This window comes from Podarcis cretensis, assembly GCF_951804945.1.
Source record: "Podarcis cretensis genome assembly, chromosome: Z".
In the NCBI taxonomy this organism is placed as follows: domain Eukaryota; kingdom Metazoa; phylum Chordata; class Lepidosauria; order Squamata; family Lacertidae; genus Podarcis; species Podarcis cretensis.
The window spans coordinates 35,406,621-35,428,468 of NC_137184.1; the positions used below are offsets into that span (position 1 = coordinate 35,406,621).

The following is a 21,848-nucleotide window of genomic DNA, read 5'->3' on the forward strand; positions in this document are numbered from 1 at the left end:
CAATAAAATTTCATTTTTCAAACACCTTAAAAGAGAGAGAAAATGTCTTCCTTCTATTTTTTCTTCCCTAATTATGTTTTCTTCTTCTGAAATGGGGCCAACATGGAAGAAAAAACCCTATATGCCTATTTTCAGCCAAATACCCAGGATCCATGATTATTATTAATTCAGAATAATCTAACACCCCCTGGTTCTGTTTTTTACTTTACTCTTTCACCTCCCTTTTGTGAGTTTAACAGGTACTGTGTAATAGAGAGCTAAGCTAATCTATTTTGTTTGTTTGTACAGTGGTACCTCAGGTTACATATGCTTCAGGTTACATACGCTTCAGGTTACAGACTCCGCTAACCCAGAAATAGTGCTTCAGGTTAAGAACTTTGCTTCAGGATGGGAACAGAAATTGTGCTCCGGCAGTGCGGCAGCAGCAAGAGGCCCCATTAGCTAAAGTGGTGCTTCAGGTTAAGAACAGTTTCAGGTTAAGAACGGAACTCCAGAATGAATTAAGTACTTAACCCGAGGTACCACTGTACAGGTTTTTAGTTTTTTAATGGAATAAATAAATGATGGGGAACCTGTGGCCCTTCAGATATTGTTCGACTCTGAACTCCCATCAGTCACAGCCTGGTCAATAGTCAGGGATAATGAGAGTTGTATTCTTGCAACAGTTCAAAGGTTCCTTACTCCTGGAATAAAGTGCCAGTTTTTGAATCATTTTTCATTGTCTTATTTGAAGATTAGCTGTGTCTTATTTGAAGATGCACTATATTATGTGGGGCTTTCTCCCTATTAGGTTACATGTAGATCAAGCTGCACCCTAAGATAGAGTGTGCATTTGTCCAGGGAGAACAAGTTGAACTGTGAATAGGTTCCTATCCAAAAGGTAACATTGAGGATATGGAGGGAGTCCTTGATACTGAAGGTTTCCCCAGGTATAGTTATGGCAGGGGTGGGGAACTGGATCTGGCTAGTGGATCAGACCCTGCAGGCCATGTTTTTGATTCCATAGATTCTAATACTGATTGATTCCAAAAAGTAGGACCCCCCCCCTGTTTCCAGGGAAAAGGGGAAGACATAACATAGTTGAATAGTATCTGCTTTGCATGCAGAAGATCCTAGGTTCAATCCCTGACATCTCCAAGTAGTGCTAGGTGAGCATTCTTCCTGAAACCTGGAAAGTGGTTGTCAGTCTGTGTAAAATACACTGAGCTTGATGGACCACGGGTATGACTGGTGGACAACTGTAATTTTCTATGCCCCTAAATTTACCAGCAGTGGATTTGATAGCGACTTCTCCACCTCTCCTTTTTCACAACTTTCCCCACATTCTTTTCCATTTGCATCTGGGTGCACTTCAGAACTTACATCTTGTAGTATTTGCTGGAATTGGTGTTTAGGAGTTCCAGATTAGACATGTAATAAGGTAAGATGAAGTATACATGATGGAAATCTCTTACTGCAGGATGAATTAATTTATCTTGGCTTTCCTATTACTTTGGGGATGGGAAACCTGTGGCCGTCCAGATGTTGTTAGAATTTGCCTCCCATCAATCCCAGAGAGCATAACCAATGGCAAGAGATAATGGGAGTTGTAGTCCAAAGATGTCTGGAGGGCCACAGGTCCCCCACCCCTCTATTGATATGGCAGAACAGAGCCAGAGTTTTAGAGCATGATATCAGGAGTGAAAAGTATGCTGAAGAGATTAAAGAACAATATAAAGAATTCTAAGCAGCTTGAGTATTTAAAAAGCTCCTTGCATGTGGAATTTAGCAAATTATGCTGCTGAGGATTGAGAAAGATTTAGATGGGAATTAGAGCTGTTTATGATAACAAGCCAAGCAAATGATAAGCCAGATGTACAGAAAATAACAATATTGCCAAGCGGTGCTGGGGAAGAAATCATCTATATTTTGTTTTTAAGAAATAAATCAGTTATGTAGTGAAGCTTGCAGCACTTGAAGGAAGATGTAATGAAACCGTAATAGAAGGGAGGGTGGGAAAAGGGGGCAAAGAATGTATCACATTCCTAGGGACAATCAAGCATAAGATTATCCATCTTTGTTCTTTTAGGCAAGTGTGCTGTAGAAAAGCACATGAAATATTTGTACCCAGGCAATCTAAATCACGAGATGAAAAACTGAAAGCTGCAATTTGATCTATTCTGTCCTGTTGCTGTCTGGTCTGGGCTTATCCTGCTGAGGACAGCCTAGGGCAATGCAAGTTGGGTGCTACAAAAGCAAGGAGAGCTCCTAGTAAGCAACATGCTGTACCCCTTATGGGAGAAATGGTGTCTCTTAAAGAGCCAGCTCTCTGGCCTGAATATTGTATTGCTCCTGTGCTCTATGACTTCTTACCTAGTGTGCTCTCTGCACCGCTGAAGTGATAAGGTAGCATGTAAGGCACTTGATTTATTGGGCCAAGAAGAAGATGCTCAAGAGGCTCCTGGCTCCATATCTATAGGCCTTGGGGTAAGAGATATCATTATCACTAGCGTCTCATCAATTTATTACGGTCAGCATACCAGAAATACAGTCATACCTCTTGTTACGTTTGCTTCAGGTTAAATCTTTTCAGGTTATGTCCCATGGCAACCTGGAAGTAACGGAATGGGTTACTTCTGGGTTTCGCCACTCGCGCATGCACAGATGCTCAAAATGACGTCACGCGCATGCACAGAAGCAGCGAGTCATGACCTGCAGACACACAGACGCAGGTTGCATTCTGCTCAGGTTGCGAATGGGGCTCTGGAACGGATCCCGTTTGCAACCAGAGGTACCACTATACTATGATATGTGGTTCAGCAGACTCCTGCCTACCAGGTTGAGTGGCCCTCTGATTGGCAGCCTTAGGGTGAGACCCAGGAGCTCATTCCTTAGCTGGCAACACTGTAGTCTTGGATTCAATGCTGGAGTCATTGCTGGAGTTATGACAGATCCATGTGAAATGAGAAAATGCCCATGTTCCCTCCTAGATTCTGGACCATGCAACTGTCATCCCACTTCCCAGCTTCTGATGCAAGCTTCAGATTTCTTCATTCAGTTATGGTGATTCAGCTAGCTCTCCTACAAGATCTAGATTCCTTTCAGGATACAGAATCTCTGTTTCACCTGCCCAGCTAGTTGTGCAAATGTAAGAGAGGGAGGCAGCCAGCCAACTGCTTTGCTCTGAGAGAGGGGACCAGGTAGAAGGTGGAAGACTGTAGCTTTTCTTCTCTTATGAAGGATACACACCTGAGGTAGTGGCATGCTCAAAGCCAATCTGAATGAATAGCATATTCTACTGTTATTCACTGACAGAGAAAATAATCTTTTTTAAGAACACTAAGCCCCTTCCCCAACCCCCAGATACCATATTCAACAAGTCTTTTGGCTTCTGAGATGAAGCATTGAACCCACCACCTACCTGTATGCGTTTATTTTAAACTTCATTTAAAGCAAACTGAAATATGGTGCTCTTGGGTAACTGAATTATGTGCCCAAGGTCACATTTTATGCAGTTTCTTACCTGCCACAGATTCAAGTTATAAACACAGTCCTGAAAAATCTACCTCCTATTTTTGAAACTAACTTTTTACTCCACCCCTCTTCCATTTTCTTCCATCTTCATGGCAACCCCATGAAGTAGGTTAATCTGAGAGATGGTGACCTCCCCAAGGTCATCCAGTGAGCTTCATGGCTGAGTGGGGCCCACCTTCTGGAGCTAGTCCAGAGAGCTAGCTTATCTATGATACTGACTAAGCTTGGAACTGTGCAAGCAGTTCAGCAATGGAACCAGTTACTGTGTGTGTTCACTCTCCCACAACAGAGGTTTTCAAGTAGAGGCTGGACAGCCATCTGTTGTGGGATGCTGTAGCTCTGAATTACTGGCATCAAGCAGATGGGCTTCTGGACCCTTGCCAACCCTATTTTTCTATGACTCTGCATGTAGAAGCATTATGGCTCTTCGCAGAATATGGCTGTGACAACATACGGGAGTTGATGGCAATTTCGGCAGAAGTTTTATTGACATGTGCACTCCCCCAAGTCTATAGGAATTGCTAGTGTTTTCTAGTGAGAAAATGTTGGATGTCGGATGGAGAAACACAGCTTGAATTCCCAGCTCAGCTGGTACAACGTGGCTTCTTGACTGGACAGCTCCTTTCCTGCTACAGCAGAACTTCCCAAGGAGCTGCCCCTTACAGTGCTGGACAGCTCCCCAACCCGACTTGTTAATAAAGAGGAACTTGAGCCACACCACTCAGGGTTGGCAGAAACAGGATACTTGTCCAAAGGCCCCTGGAATCTGAGTGCTAGCTTTGCTTATAAAAAACGAGGGGGAGAGAGATTTATGGAGCTTGCAGGCAGCTGGATATCAGCTTGTGTGTCAGCTGGACACATTTTTATCACTCCAGTGTCTATACAGTTGATGGCTGTAGTCAGATAACAATGGAAAAGTAATAGCCTGGCAGGCGGGCAGGCAGCCTAAGCAAGTTATGTCTATCTAATGGGGACAGATTGTCCTTGGTGAAAGAATTTCTAAACCATTGGATCCAAAACAATGACTTTCATTAGTGGAGAAAGCCAGCCAGATCTGTCACAAAGCAGTTTGTGTGTGTGTGTGTGTGCGCGCGCATGCATGCAAGACCACACACACACATCAGCATTTTCCCAAGTGCAGAGCAACCAGAATTGGAAGATGGCTTGTTGACTCAGCATATTAATTTACCACAGCCCGTTGCCAAAAGACTGGAAATCTGAAGGCAGATGATTTTCAACTTTAGGAGAGGAAAGAAAAATTCCACTGCCAGTTGTAGGCTTTAAAGGGCTGTATCTAATTTATCACCCTCTAAAAGCTGCAATAACTCCTCAAGGAGGTAGTTAGGGTGGGTGGAGGGAAATCCTTACAGCAATTCAAAAATAAAACAAGACGCCCAGAGAGAAGAGCCTCTTTACTTGCAGGATCCAGAAGAGTTTCAGCAGACCTGTCCAGGAATGCTTTAGGCATAAGCATTATTCTTGTAGGACAAAGGGTCAAGCTTACCACAGGTCATGACCTTGGGAGGATGTCAGGCAGGGATCCAGAATCCTTGCCATGCTCTGACCAAAAATGGGAGCTACAAGGTATCAAGTTTGGCCTCTCCACAAAAAATCTCTTGAGCATCAATTGGCCAGAGCAGATTATGTGACAAGGCACAGACATATATTCAAGCCATTGGTCCATCTATGGTCAGTTCTGGCTTGCAGCAACAATCCAGGGGAATTTTCTAGCTCCTCTTTTAAACTATATGTATCTTTTAAACTATATGTACTGGCTAGTGAATCTGGCTTCCTATACAGTCAAAGTACATACTCAGCTGCTGAACTACAGCCCACCCACCTTTAAAAGCTTCTTGACAAGGAGTAACCTCTGTCCTAAATGATCAAGAAGGGAAGTTAGCTTGTTCCTTACATATTTGTCTGCCTCACTCATTGAGAGTCATGCCCACAGACTGAACGGTGGGTTGTATCTCAAAGCAGGGGGTGACCTATTCTTAACCTTTGATTCTTTTAAGGGAAAAAAAAACCCAATTTCTGAAGTTAATATATTTTTTTAAAAGCTTTTATGGTTAAGGTAGGTCTCCATTTCTGAGAACTGCAAAATGCCGGTTAAGCCACAGTTGCTGAATGATCACAAGAACAAAAGAAAAGTCTGCTGGACAAGGCCAGGCTGGATCTAATCCATCATCCTATTCACTCTGTTGCCAACCAAATGCCCACTGGAATTCTGAAAGCAGGACCTCGGTCTAATAGCTCTTTCCCCACTTGGTATTCCCAGCAAGGGTTATTCAGAGGCATACTTCTTCCAACCACAAAACATAGTCATTGTCGCTAGTAGGCATAGTTAACCTGTGGCAGTTGTTCTCGGCCCCCTTTTCAGTGGTGGCCCTATACCTCTATAATACCCTCCCTTGGAATATCCATATACAGTGGTACCTCGGGTTAAGTACTTAATTCGTTCTGGAGGTCCGTACTTAACCTGATACTGTTCTTAACCTGAAGCACCACTTTAGCTAATGGGGCCTCCTGCTGCTGCCGTGCCACCGGAGCCCGATTTCTGTTCTCATCCTGAAGCAAAGTTCTTAACCTGAAGCACTATTTCTGGGTTAGCAGAGTCTGTAACCTGAAGCGTATGTAACCTGAAGCGTATGTAACCCGAGGTACCACTGTCCCTTAGAAGATTGGAAAAAAGACTTTTTTATTTTGGTTTACATTTGGGTAGCTTTATGGTTATTGTTGTTTCCTCTTAAGAACTTACCGGTAAATTTTATCTAGTTACTGTTTTCATGTTGTTAATTGCTTCGACTGTTATTTCAAATCTTGGCATTTTAATGTTGTATTTTATTAATTATTTGTAACCCACTTTGGGAAGGTGTATAACCTAAAAGGTATGTTAGAAATACATTGTGTTAGTGGTGGCGGCAGTGATAAATCATCCCAATCATAATCAAAAGCTGATAATGCAATCTACACTGCATGAAACATTTGCTTTGCTATGCTTACCAGATGCCTTGCAGAGGCTTGTGCAAAACTCTCAATGAGCTTGATAAACTCTTCCCTGGATATTCTGTTTCCTTAAGTCTCAACTTGGTGCCCTACAGATGTTTTGGGCTGTGATACCCATCATCACTGGGCATTGGCTATTCTGACTGAGGCTGATGGGAGTTGGAATCATAGAATAATAAAGTTGGAAGGGTCAGCTAGTCCGACTCCCTGAAATGCAGGAATCTCTTAACACACAGTCCCCCTTACAATTTGAAACCATACCGGACCCTGCTTAGCTTTGCAAATATGCTAGTAGTTTTATTGCTGCAATTAACCCTAATCCTTGCTGTTGTCCAAAATGACTGCAGGGTTGAGGAAGGCTGCTTTAAGCTATCCAATATTCCCCTAGGAGTTGCTCCTCTCCACTTCAAGCCTATGTGGCTCTTCTGGCTGACCCATGACTAGTGTTGCTGGAATACAACTCCAATCATTTATTTTATTTGAATAATTTATATGCCACTTTTCATTCAGAGAATAGTAAGGCAGTCTAGCCAGCTATGCCGAATGCCACATGAACAAATCTGCCCACACGTAGCAGAATCCAGGACTAACATGAATTTTTTTTAACTTCCTGAATTGCTGCTGAAATGGTTGCTTTAGCTCCACGTGGTATTTTTTCAAGAGGACTGCATTGGAATTTGCAACATTTATAAATCGAATGACTGAGGCGCCTTGATTGAAATGTATGTTCCGTATAAAGAGTATTCCTTTTTAGCTTTCTGTGTTACATTGAAAACAGTTCATGAATGAAGGAATGGAGACCAAAATACATGCTTGGTGGCACTTGAGAAAGAATCTTGCAAGACTCCTGGGAGGCACATTGGTGGAAATGAATTGCAGTGGCAGAATAGTCAATGTAATGGCGGAGTTGAAAGTGGGTTTGAGGATGTTAAACACTGGTACCTGATTTCCATGCAATGAGAATGCATCACTGTATGTTTTACTTGGGGAGAAAATAATCCATACAAAAGGAAACGGCTTTTTAAAGCCCTAATGCTGCTTTGATTTGCCAGATGAGGAATGCATATCATAATAAGCCTGCATCTACTATTTTTATATCATTACATTATTGAGCCATACTTACTATGGTTATCGCATCTGAATTTTTAGAATTGTTTCACATAGATGTGTACCATTGAGTGTTTCAATTTATTTTTTCTCTGACTCCACCTATATTAGAATGGGAGATTCAAAGGTCATGATTTAGTGCGCCTGGAGGCCCACATGTTCCCATCCCTGTCTATCCTATTGCAATCATATGGACCATAAACAGACCAAAACACAAGGGAAGCTCTTCATGAAGGAACAGTGACCAGCACTGCATAGAATCAGATTCTCCATCTTAAGCAGAAGAATCCAGTTCCTGTTCATCACCCCTCTCAACCCTATTTTAAAACACTATTTTAAAGGTAAAGGACCCCTGACAGTTAAGTCCAGTCACAAACGACTCTGGGGTTGCAGCCCTCATCTTACTTTTCTGGCCGAGGGAGCCGACGTTTGTCTGCATACAGTTTTTCTGGGTCATGTGGCCAGCATGACTAAGCCGCTTCTGGTGAAACCAGAGTAGCGCATGGAAATGCGCTATTTCTCTACTTGCCTATTTATCTATTTATAGGCCTATTTACCTATTTACCTATAGGCCTATTTATCTATAAATAGGCCTATTTACCTATTTATCTACTTGCACTTTGATGTGCTTTTGAACTGCTAGGTTGGCAGGAGCAGGGACCAAGCAACGGGCGCTCACCCCGTTGCGGGGATTTGAACTGCCGACCTTCTGATCAGCAAGCCCTAGGCTCAGTGGTTTAGACCACAGCACCACCCGTGTTCCCCTTCTGTGTGAGGCAAGGGTTCAGCTCTATCTTTGAGAGAGGACTATGCCCAAGTGCATTTTTTTCCCTTTTCTCACTCTTTCTGTTTTCATTTAGATTACTTTGTTTCTTATCGTATTGTATTATGAAAAAGCCTTAATAAAATTTCATGAAAAAGAAAAGGTGTGGAGAAGCTTTTTCTGCTTTAGAATCACATTCACTTCTGGGCCGCCTATGGTACCATGCCTGTGGTAAATAGGGCTGTAGCAAGAAAATATGAATCTTGATGTGTGTAGCTCAGACTCTTAATATCAGGGTCATGGGTGTGAGCCCCATGTTGGGCAAAATATTCCTGCATTGCAGGGGGCTGGACTATAAATGGCCCTCGTGGTCCCTTCCAACTCTATAATTCTATGATTCTTCCTTTGTATAGAAGACTAGCTTGCACACAAACTCACATACTCTGTTCTGCCTTACAGCCAGGCAAGCAAGAAAAGCATGACCATAGTTCATGAACATATTCAAGCCAGGCAAAACACTCAAGGAGCATGCAAGGCAGAGCCAGTGAGGTGTGCAGCTTGAGAGGAGGGGTGATTTGAGGAGAGTCCTGAGGACCAGATACTGGAGGAGCTGCATTTTGCACCTGGGCCTGAGGTTTTTCATCCTTCTGTTAAGTCCTAGTTCCCAGAGGGCTGCTGGTGCAGGGGGCACTCTTCTTGATATACTTTTTCATGGTAGAAATAAATTGTTCAGTGTGTGCATAATGTCTATGTCAGTGGAGTGTTTTAACAGCCATCTTTATATCATACCTTGAATAAGCTGCACTTCTTATTGTGTGAATAAGTGATAAAAGGGAGTAGTAAAAAAGAAGGAACCTAGGCTGCCATGATATTATACACATTTATCTCCTGCTGTAAATTAGATGCCATTCAGTACTGCAATTAATAGGTAAAAGAACACACAGAAAGAAGGAAAAAACACATTAAGGGATTATGACCTAGGTGCATGCGCGCATGCACACACACACACAATGCACACACTCTCTCACACACATAAATCTGGCTTCTTTTCTTAGACCTCTTAAATATTCAGGCTTTGTAATTCAGTTGAAGCAGTTTAATGCCTAATATTTAATGTAACACTTTGAGCCACTTAATTTCATATTCCAAAGCTTTAATGGGCATAATACTAGATAGATGATTGTACTATTAGTCTAATCTTTGACAGTATCCATATGGTGCTCTGGAAATGATGTACGTGTTTGGCTTTTCAAGCAGGTTTTTGAATTCAAAATAATGATAACCACTGAAGGTGTTTCTGTTGTAAAAGTAAGTTACACTGTGATCTTCAACTCTGTATTGCCTTATACATGCCCTTTTATTTTATCATTATTTTCACAGAGATAGGGAACAATGAATCTTTTCAAGATCTAAACAATGAATCTTTACCAATCATTTGGCAGTCTATTTTGAACTAGGGTAATAGCAATGATATCTGAGCCTCTGAAGTAAAACATCCCTAATTCTTTGTTATTGACTCCCTCAAATTTTGTATTTTGGGTCTGGCAATGGTGGTTCATATTGACTGAAAAAGGTTCAGGATAGATGATTGCTTTAACTATATGTCTAAAGACCTTCACAGCAGATCACCATTGGAAACAAGTTTAAAAAGGGAGAAGGAATTTGTGGCCCAGCAAATGTTGCAAGACTCTAACTTATATCAGTTGCAGCCAGCATGGCCAAATAGTCAGAGATTATAGGAACCATACTTGAACAACAACTGAAGAGATGGTGCCATCATTGAAACAGCTCTACTGCAGGCTGAACAGCCAAGAGGTACTGGAATATTCACAATCAATAAAGGAAATGTTTTCTTGCTTGCTTGTTTTATCAAGTTTTTTTTTTTTTTAAATAATCCACTATCAATCTAAATCTATATCTGCATCACCTATGTTGTGTCTTGAAGCTGCATCATTTTGAAATTTGGATGCCAACTGGTGACTTAATCAATTGGAATGTCACTGCTTTCCTCAGTGCAACTTTGAGATGTTACAAGTGGGGAAGGCCAGAGCTTAGTGGTAGAATACCTGCTTGTTATACAGAAGGTCACAGGTCCAATTTCTGACACCTCCAGACAGGGATGGGAATGTCTGCTGCCTGAATTTTTGGAGAGCTGTTGGAGTAATTATGATTTTACTTATGCTTCTGGATTTAAATAAGTTATAAGTCTCTTGGATACATTTTTGTATAGCAAGCGGCTGTAAGCTCAAATAATGATAACAATAATTACAGCTGAAAGTGTTACGATTAGGATACAGTTGTATTTTTCTTTAAGTTCTCTTTGGAATGTTGCTTGAATATTTTCAATCTGGAGTCAAAAGAGTTGTGGCTTGTTTGGCTGCTGACAATCATGAAGGGTGAATCAAAACCACCTTGAAAAATATGCTGTCTCAATAGATCATACAGACAAACTCTAATTCTCACAAATTTTGGCAGATGTAGACACTGGTGCATCGGAGTGCAGTCATTCTGCCACAAATACTTTCAAGGAAAACTTGTCAAAATTGCTGCCAATTTCTTCTGCAGCTAATGCAAGAGATGTGATTGTCTTCAGAACAGAATCATCACATTCAGCAGTAAATAAGCATCATTCTTTGGTCACACAACTCTCAGTGAAGAACATTATTATTAAATTTAATTAAAGCATGTAAAAACCATCGGAATTAACAGTACTTTTCTTGTTTGCAAACCAAGTTCAATTATTTTATTTTCCTGGACAAATACCTCAGTTTGAACTGGTGTTGCGCAAATTGTGAAATTAATCAAACTGAAAGTTCATGGCGAATATTAATGTCAGCTGCAATTAATATGTTGGAATGAAACTCATTTCCTTTTGCCTTGAAGCAGATGGAAGCTGGGCCAGAAAGCAAGAGTCCAAATATTTACTAACTTCAGCAACAAGTTTAGAAAGGAAAAGGTTACAGCAATATAATTTGACAGTTTGAAAATGTATTCCCCCCTTCATTTGCTTACTCTTTCTGTCATGAACCTGTTTGTCAGTTAAAGTTATCGTCAGAGTATCTTTTCAAGTCTTCTCTACCTACAGAGTATATGAGTAAATGATTACTTTTCCCCCCCTGTGGTGGCATGCCCACTGGCAGAGGAAGAGGAGTGCAGGGGGAGCGCACCACCCCTAGAAGCACGATCCCGGTGGGGTGCCATCGTGGCTGCCCCCCTGCCCGCGCTGGGCACCATGGCCCCAGGACACACACCATGCCCCAATGGGCAGTGCCTCACCCCCCCCCCCCAGGATGAGTGCCAGCCCTGGCCCCGCCTGCTCTCCGCCCCCCAGTGCTGGAGCATGAAGCTCTGCCACTGGGCATGCCAGCTTTGGGAATTCTTCATTAGGGTCCGTCCAGACTGGTTTTTTTTTGGGGGGGGGGGCGGATGGACGGACAATGTAGGTGTATGATGCAACATGCCACTCACACAATAATAGTGCATTAATGGTGGATTTATACAGGATTGTCTACACATCATTTCACTTTCTTAGTTGTTCTGTGATGGTTCCCCTATGTTACCATATTACCCCCCATTTGGAGGGGCACTCTGGTACTAGAGCACAACAAAAGTGGAACAAAAAAGTGGTTTGTAGTCTAAAAAGTTACAGGATTTTAGCAAGAAATTATAAGACATGCAACTGATGCAAATGAAGCAAGAGCTTCATTTTTTTACAAGAGCAAGGTATGATCGCCTATACAGTCATACCTCGGGATGAATATTCTTCGGGTTAGGCAAATTCGGGTTGCGCTCTGCGGCGACCCGGAAGTAATGGAGCGCGTTACTTCCGGGTTTCGTCATGCACACATGCGCAGACTATCAAAATGGTGTCATGCGCACACGTAGACGCACCGTCAAGTCTTGCATTCCATTCGGGATGCGAACGGGGCTCCGGAATGGATCCCGTTTGTATCCCGAGGTACCACTGTAAATTTAATGATAACATCCTGAGCACAAATAATCATGATTCTTCAATAGAAAGGACACCTGGAGGGGACCTTTGGGCTGCTACTGCTGTGGCTCCTTTCCTCTTTATCATCTGCTCCTCTTAGAGGAGGGGAGGGGAGCCAGTGCCCCCCCCACGATGGTACTGAACTACAACTCTCATCAGTCCATGCCAGGGATGATGTGACTTGTATCCCAGCCACATCTGGAGGACCAATTCTGTCTTAGAATCTTAGGCTTCTTCAACTTTTACTCCTTTTAGACCACTTGCCCATTTTCAGTCTTTTATCTTTTGCTTCCACTTTTGTTATTGCCGAAAGCCGAACAAGATATGCAAGCTCTGTTGGCCAGTGTGCTTTTGATTTTCCCTGGAAATTTTACCTATATTTTGTTCAAATCCCTTTTTGGCGCAGCAAAGTCCTTGTATTGTATTGTTCTGTCCCTTTTCTGAATAGGTGGGCTGTGGGCTGTAGGCCTGCTGAATCTCTGTACGGACTGCTGAAAACCTGCTTCCTTCCAGCTCCCATCATCACCTCCATGGCCCCTTTCTCTGCTATGCACACACACACAGAGAGAGCTTTATTGCAGTCCATAGACCCAAAATACACAGTACAACAGTAGTACATATCTACAGTTATTAAAGTGTAAGATCGGCCTTGCTAGCCATATCTCCTAGCAATAATTGTAGCCACTTACATATAATGTGTGTGTGTGTGTGTTTGTACAGTGGTACCTTGGGTTACATACGCTTCAGGTTACAGACTCCGCTAACCCAGAAATAGTACCTCGGGTTAAGAACTTTGCTTCAGGATGAGAACAGAAATCGTGCGGTGGTGGCGCGGCAGCAGCAGGAGGCCCCATTAGCTAAAGTGGTGCTTCAGGTTAAAAACAGTTTCAGGTAAGGAACGGACCTCCAGAACGAATTAAGTATGTAACCAGAGGTACTCATTCACGGCACCCACATACAAAACATTAACTTGTTCATAAATAATATAGTTTGGGATGAGCAGTGTGGCAGCCATGCTTTCTGATGATACCAGATTGTCCAGTCAGTTAAAACAAAATGATCTCCAAGAGGATTGCTCCAAACTGGGTGAATGGGCAGTAAAATGGAACCCACAGTTCAATGTAAGCAAAGTAAAAGGGTACAGATTGCACCATTCTACTCCATTCAAGGGATAGATCCCATCTCCTTTCACCCGGACCTGGCTGCATGCAGTTTCCATGGCACTGTGGCTTTCCACTTCCCTTTAATTCCTTTCTGAAAATCAGTCACATAGATTACAACGTGCAAGAGAGAGAACGTCGCTAAAATTGCTGAGGCCCCAAATCATGCAGAGCTGATGTTCAGAAAATATGCACATTCACGCAGCACTGTCATTTGTTAGCAGGGATGCTTAAAATATGATGTAAGGGGAAGCCAGGCTGCCGAACTCCCTTAAAACGTGCCTAGGAATTACAGCAGTCTTATGCAAGCAAAGGAAAACTTTAAACCAATTACAAATCTTGCTTGGAAGAAGGGCCTCTTAAAAATAAGAACTGTTTAAATGTCAGGTATTAATAAAAAAAACCTGTCAATTTTAAATCCTATTTAACTTTCATGTGCTGGTTCCTTGTTGTCATAGCTGCTCATTAGGAATTTGAAACAAATGGGGGGGGGGAGAGAGAAAGCTCTGTGGAATAAAAGCCACTGAATAAGAGAATGAAGCAGTGCATACAAAATATAGTAGAAAGTAGCAGAGCAAGGTATGAATTCGTTAAAATGCTCTTCACAAATTTGTTTTCTTAATTATGATTTTAAACTATGAATGCGTTTACATAAGCAACGTGGGTTTTCACCCAACCAACAGCCTCTTTCCTTTGTAAATTTTACAGCTCTATTAATTACTCTTTAGAAAAAGCATTGTTCTGAGTTTTATATATAGAGAGAAACGGTAGTAGGGCTTATTTTTTTTTATATTCTTTGCAATTTTGTACCACCATTCTTCCAAGGAACTCAGGGTGCCATATATAGTTGCTCCGTCACAACAACCATGTGGAGTAGGTTCAGAACTTAGCTCTAAAACTGATTTCTTTTTAGGACATGACCCTTGTTTCCAACCACCTCATCCTGGTTCTACACCTCTGTTAACTGCAATAGGAACATAAGTAAAGCCTTGATGGATCATTCCAAAGGGACATTTAGTTCAGCATCCTGTTCAGACCTCCTGTATTCAGGTTCTTTGATCTCATGCACTTATTCCACCATCCCTGTGTTCCCTCTGGCTCTGTTATCACAAAACTGCTGGCTACGAGCTTGTTACCAATATTAATGAATGATGGACATTCATTTATATGAGAGTGTGGCACTAGAAACTGGCTCTTTTATGTACGGGGAGGTCATTAATTCAATATTCTAGGGTCGCTCCAAATGTTCTTTTTATTGTCCATTCATGATGACGTGCTGATATAATGGCATGGCCCCTGCTATTAATACTGTTTGCAACTGCATAGGTTTTGGAGTGAACATACTGCTTTGTTTCCAATTAGTTCATTTTCCATATCTTCCTGCTGAAATTCTGTAACTCTTCATGTCACAAATGTTCCAGCTCAGTCATTAATCTTGATCCTTCCTTTGTTGTTCTATACTGCTAGATTGCCTCTGCAGATGGAAATAATGTGGTAACATTGGTGAACCATTGCAGAACAACTTGTAAAGTGGAATGATGTTTGGACAGTCCAGTATAAATGCATCACTAATGCAGTATTATTGCATCAATATGTTGAAGAATACACCACACACCCGGCTAGTGAGACTTCCTACCCACTAATTTAAGTTTGAAAACCAAAAACCTTGGAATTTCTTTAAGATAATAAGAGGTGAATTCTAGGTTGGCTTATGTGTGTCTTTTTGTTTGTTTTCAAAGTTTCCAATCCTGCTGTCACCATGTAAGGCTCCATTTTGTCCTAAAATAAATTCTCTCTCATACATAATAACCCCCAGTTGTGTTAACTTTCCTTCCTTAAAGTAGCCAAAAGACAACACCTGTCTCTCACAGCAATTGACCGTGAAAAATGTAGGGCATTTCTCTTATATGTTTTCCTCTGCTTCCTTATGGAATTAATTATATCCACCACTCTTGTGCGCGTTGCAGATCTTTCAGCAGATTTAATCTGCTCCACAATCTTTTCTGTTGCTCACTTATTCTTTTTGCTTCCTCCTTTGAAAAGATTGCTGATCTTATAATTTTTAGCAAAATTAGGTAATTTTAGGCTAATTAAATAATCTATGGCCTTTTAAACTGTGTGTGTGTGTGTGTATTTCTGCTTGTTTCTATATTGTGAATTTTTGTGTATTTATATTGTAAACCACCCTGTGATCCTTGGATGAAAGGTGGTATAGAAATTCAAAGAATGAACAAATGAATGAATGAATTTTCAAGGGACAGTGGCAAACAGGCTAGACTTTGTTTCCAGTCATTTAGGGTTTTGTGTGTTTTTTTAAATCTGAATGGCAGTTGCCCAGTTTTGAGTTCAAATTCCAATGGCTGCAGAGGCTGCAAGTATCTGGAACACAAAGAAATGGACCCAGTTGGTGTTTCGAGCCCAAACATAGGAGCAGCTCAGCACTGCAAATCTGGCACAACCTTGTGGATCCTCTAGGGTAGATGAGAGAATCAACCAGCAAGATGGTTAGAAAGGGGGCAGACTGGTTGTATGTAGAGAAGGGCAGCTTTGTGATTTCCTAGAGGGAACTGAGACCTAGGAGTTGTATAGAAGATAGCCTTCCCACCTGAGGGAACACTCAACATGAAGCCAAGGTCTTAAGTTAGAAATCTGCATTGTAATTCTTCTTAAATAATGCTTGCACTGACCATGCACACTTACTTGGGAGTACGTCCTCTTGAAATCCCTGGGAAATAATTCTTAGTAAACATGGAATAGGTTTGCATGTATGAAAAAATAATAATTCCAAGGAGGACATTACGAAGGCAGCTTCACACAACATGGTATTTGGCCTTGGGAGCCTGAATAGGTCAAAGGTCACTCACCTGCAGGCAATCATGATTCACAATCACATCTCTCTCTCTCTCTCTCTCTCTCTCTCTCTCTCTCTCTCTCTGTGTGTGTGTGTGTGTGTATGAATCATAGAATTGTGTAGTTGGAAGGGACCCTGAGGATCATCTGGTCCAACCATCTGCAATGCAGTAATCCTGCCCATAGCTGTTCCTGGGCTCAAACCACCAACTTTCTGGTTAACAGCCAGGCACACTAACCCATTGCACCACAGCATGTGTGTGTACACACACACACATTTATACACACACTTGTAGCATACTCAAGCCTATTCTGGCTTCCCAGTACATGTATACATAGCGCAACATGAGCTATAGAAATGTAATAAATAAACGTGCCAATGTTTGTGTATGAAACAAGTAGTGTAATTACAAGCGCCTGCATTTGCATGACACCCCTTCCCCTTGCCCAAATAAACTTTCAAACTTGCCTTTAATAGTTTATACATTGCTTCAGGCACTTTTCATGTTGTTGCTGTAGTGGAAGAGGCAACTTATAACACATTTTACAAATAATGATAAACATCAGCTCGCTGAGCCTGCGAAGCTTTGAATTAATTCTGCTTTTTGTCCCCTACTGCAAATGACTTTAAAAATTCATTTGCTAAGTGTTACATAGCTGACCACAGGCAGCTGGACTGAACAATCACGCCAGATTTCTCTCTGCATCAGAGGCAAGCGCTGAATATGCTATTAGCAGCACATTGAGCCTCTGCAGCTCGGTATTGGACACAGATGAAAAACCCTTCCAAATGGCTTTCCCTTTGAATACAGCACTTCCCTGTGGATCTTACCTAATACAAATTCCTGGATGATTTCAGCTGTGAGATACAGTATTGGATTATTTTGCTGGGCATGTCTGTTTTATTGTTGTCGATAAAGGCTCCAGCATGGAGGAATAGCACTGTTCATGTCTCCTGCGTTGCCCACAGCATGAACTTGATTGTGCACTCCATTACTGAGAAAGTCAGGGGAAATGAAAGATCTAACTTGTGAAGCAAAAGCAACCCCCCTCACAAAAAAGCAGAAGAGGTGTGTGTGTGTGTGTGTGTGTGCATGTGTGTGTAGTGTCAGCATAAAGGTATTCTAGAAATCACTGTGCTCTCAGAATACGAAGGAAGAAAAGACATTTGTTTCCATTGCATTCCTGCAATACTTTTGCTAAGAGCTAGAGCTGACAAGGGCAACATGTTCTGGCCACCGCCCCAGCCGCCACCACTTCATATTTCCTCTACACTTGTGCCTTTCCACCATGGACAACCTCAAAGTGGGCTGCACTTCCACAACCAGGGAGATATCTAAAGCAGAGAGATACCTAAAGCAAGCTCTCCCTCCCCAGCCATGGGCAGGGGGTGAGGAGAGAGGGAGAGAGAGTTGTGCCAACCAATACTCCCTCCTTCCACATGACAACAGCAGCAGCAGCAACAACAATGGCAACAATTTCTATTCTGCTCTTCATCCAAGGATACAGGGCAGTTTACAATTTACACTTTAAAAGCACAAACATACATAACATCAGTGGCGTGTGGTCAGTACACTGGGGTCCACTAGGCCCCTAAATGTTCGCCTGACATCTCCTTCCCAAAGCCCAGGAAGCTTCCTTCTGGTTTTGGGAAGGAGGCAGGGGGGCTGCAGAATCCTGTCAGAGGTCTGGGTTCTCCTTCCTAAAGCCCGTGAAGTTTCTGCCTGGCTTAAGGAGGGAGGTACAATTCTCATGCATGCAACGTCATCATCCCCACCACACAATCCCCCTTGCAAGCTGGTCCTCTGCCCCTAACTGTTCTCCTGTTCCCCGCACACCACTGCATAAACATGGGAACAAACCAAAACAATACCCCTCAACAGTTTAAAAGGCCTTAGATTGTTTAATAAGCCAAAGGCCTGGGAGAAGAAGAAGGTTTTTGTCTGGTGCCTAAAGATGTTTAACGAAGTCGCCAGGTGAGGCTCCCTAGGGAGAGCAGTCCACAAATGGGGAGCCACTGTTCTCGTATTGCCACCCTCTGGACCTCTCATGGAGGGGGCACACAATGAAGGGAATCAGATGATGATCACAGTCTGGGTTGTATCATGTGGGGAGAAGCAGCCCTTGAGGTATTGCAGTCCTGAGCCATATAAGGCTTAATAGATCAAAGCCAGCACTTTGAATTGGGCCTGGCAACTAATTGGCAGCCAGTGGAGTCAGGCCAGTAGTGGCATAATATGCTCAAATATGTTGCACAATGAGCCTGCTGCACATGCCATAGCTGTCAACTTACAGATTTGAAAATAAGGGACCAGCAGCCAAAATAAGGGACCTGCAGCCTCACCTGTTCCAGGCACTCCAGTCTTCCTGTCCTCCTGCACTCTGGTCAAACTCATGCTGGTAGCTTCGAGAACACTGTCCAACTAACTTTGTAACCAGAGGTTCAATAGAATCTGAATCACATGCACTACAAGGCCTATGCAGCCTCAACTTAAGATGGCCTGGCTTTGCACTGCAAAGTTTGCAGCAGCACGTGCAACAAAATGGCGTCCAGCATTCAAAAAACCCCTCAGCTTGCATTAACTAGCCACACACAAGGCATGCAAGCTCCACCCCCAGTCGTTCTTAGACTTCTTATTGGGTGAGCAACACAGCCAAGCAACACAGTTGGAGCCTCCCTCCTCCCTGGCCAGCAGGGAGGGAGGGAGAGTGCTTCCTTTGAAATTTAAGGGACATCATTTAAGAGACATTTAAGGGACATCCATCAATGAAGGACAGCAGCGGGACATGGCGCTGGAATAAGGGACTGTCCCTTCAAATAAGGGACACTTGACAGCTATGCCACATGCCCATGAAAAGAAATAAGAATTTTTGCAATAAGGAAAGTTACAGGAAAATGCAGTAGAAAGTGGTGAAAAACAATTGCTTGATGCAACATTGTGTAACCTCCCAGGTAACAAATCAGAAACAGTGTTAACTGAGCTTCCCACAACAATAAACATCTCATCTAGAAACAAGCTAAAAAAGGTGATTTTTTTGGGATATGGAAAGGCAGCTTGTATATTCCAAAATAACGTTTATTGAAATTCTACCCTCCAAAGAGAACTCCACTATATTTTAGGGTTGGGGACACAGCCATGTTTGTCTTGGTGAAAATTATTCTCCCAGGGAACCCAAGGCAATTCCCTTGATTAAGGTTCTTGGATCCCATGCAGAATTAATCAGTGTGAAATTACAGGAAAGTCTGCTCTCTGCCCTGTACTGGCAGCAGGAACACTGCACAAAAATAGACCTGATTCGTGACTTCTGCCTCTCTGCAGCTCCGAATGGATTAGCAAATTAAAGTGCCAGGAGGGAATTCTATCGGCTAGTGAGAATTTCAATGTGTTAAAGGCAACCTGAGCTAATGGTTTGAAATGTCTGTCACCATCCTGACAAGCAAGAGGCATTACCAGAGTTCAATGACATGTGAAGCAGGGACATTGAGGGGTGTGGCCTGAGCAAATGTTTGATAGCCAGGTGTAGAGGCCTGGAAGATCACATTCAGCCTCTGGGTCCAAGGTTTCCCATGCTTGCTCTAGAAATCTTTAATTGTTTTTTGAGGGTGTGATTGCACTCCTTCTTGTTCATAATAGTGATGGAATGTGTCTGGAATGAGGCTTCTTACATCACACCTCTCCCATTGTATTTTCCTTCCACTAGTAAAATTCATATTTACTGGTGTGCACCTGAGTTATTGACAGATATTTGCATTTAGAGTGGAACCTTGCAGAGGCAGAACTAGCTGCTCTGGCACCCAGAGCGATGCCCATGCTGTGCACCCAGGGGTGGGGTGATCTGCCCATAGGGGTGGAGGAGCAATGTCACCCCCCCTCACGGATGACACCTGGGGCGGGCCGCACCCCCCTCCTCTGCCAGTGGAACCTTGGTTTTTTAGCATCTCGGAAGCTGAACGTTTCAGTTTTTGAATGCCAAAAACCTGGAAGTGAATGCTTCTGTTTTCGAACATGCCTCGGAAGTTAAATGGCTTCTGAAGCGTGTTTCTCCATTTTCTCAATGGAATTTGCTGACTGCCCATTGTGCCTCGGCTGTTGAACGTTTCAGAAATCAAATGGTCTTCTGGAGTGGATTACATTCAACAACCGAGGTACCACTTTATTAAAAAAAAGGGGTCATATCCAACTAAGTTTTACTCAGAGTTTTATTCTGAAAATCTGTCCCACCAGGTCCTCCCGAAGATCAGATGGAAGAAAGAAGCATTCACCATACTGAACAGTGGAGGATTTGTTCTACTCAGATTCTACCTGGAGTTGCTGATTGATGAGTAGGCAATGATTGGGACACAGTTGTGACAACTGCTGTAGAGGGACCTCAGTATCTCCCTGGAAAAAGGCACCTACTGGATCTTGCAGAAAATGTCACCTATCACCACAGTGACTCAAACACTAGATCACTAAATGTAGAGGATTGTTGCATGCTACCCCAAGTAGTGTGAGATTTCAGGGGTTCCGGGTGCTTACCTAGGAATCGGTTTCCTTGGAATGAGCGACAGTGGAGACTGTTTTCTGTTATATGGTTTATTTACACACATATGCAACCTGAGCCTACAGTGGAAGACTCATAACATTAATGGCCTAAGAAGGTTTTGCTTCTTCCATAGCCACAGCCTTGTATTCCAGTCGAAATCAGGCCTGACTCTCTCATGTGCCCAGCCTGCAGCCTGCTTCTAGCTTCTAACTCTCTCACACAACTCTGGATTTTGTTCTTCTAACTAACAGCCAGGTGAGGGAGAGAGGTCCACCCATTGGTCCTCTGGCAGAGTAGCTTCCGGGTTTTTTACCTTAATGACCCATACTTATGCCATTATCAAGAAGCTGGCCTGGCTAGTCCAGCAATTGGATCCTTGTTGGGTTCAGGAATTGGAAGGGACTCAGGCATGCAGCCCTCCCACAACAACAGTATTGTGGAAAAATCAAATAACATCTACAGCAGGACAGTTACATACCATGAATACAGATAATTCAGAAATGTCAGATTCTTTTGTGGTAGGAGGAAAAATAGGATTGTATGGGAAATAAACTAGAAGAACAACACAACAATGACAATGTCACATTGCCCTCAGTAAAAAAATAAAATAAATACAAATTATAAACCCAAAATGAATAGGACAATGCTATGAAAGTAGATCTGGAGAAGCTCCCAGTTAGCTGATTCTCAGGAGGAGGAGTATGCTTTCTTAGGTACTTGGGATAAAAGGTAAAGGTAAAGGTACCCCTGCCCGTATGGGCCAGTCGTGTCCGACTCTAGGGTTGCGCGCCCATCTCACTTAAGAAGCCGGGGGCCAGCGCTGTCCGAAGACACTTCCGGGTCATGTGGCCAGCGTGACGAAGCTGCTCTGGCAAGCCAGCACTAGCACAGCACACGGAAATGCCGTTTACCTTCCCGCTATAAAGCGGTC

General features: G+C 42.8%; 1 long non-coding RNA gene across 4 annotated transcripts in view; it reads left to right on the top strand.

Annotated features, from left to right (window-relative positions):
- Positions 1-21,848, top strand: part of LOC307208105 — an 83,127-nt gene that overhangs the window by 60,060 nt on the left and 1,219 nt on the right. For 3 of the 4 annotated variants that reach the window (XR_013834976.1, XR_013834977.1, XR_013834979.1), the window contains one exon: positions 20,617-21,630. This is a non-coding gene — a long non-coding RNA (uncharacterized lncRNA). Of the gene's footprint in view, positions 1-532; positions 694-20,616; positions 21,631-21,848 lie in introns of all 4 variants that reach the window. The other variant, XR_013834978.1, reaches the window with a different exon arrangement.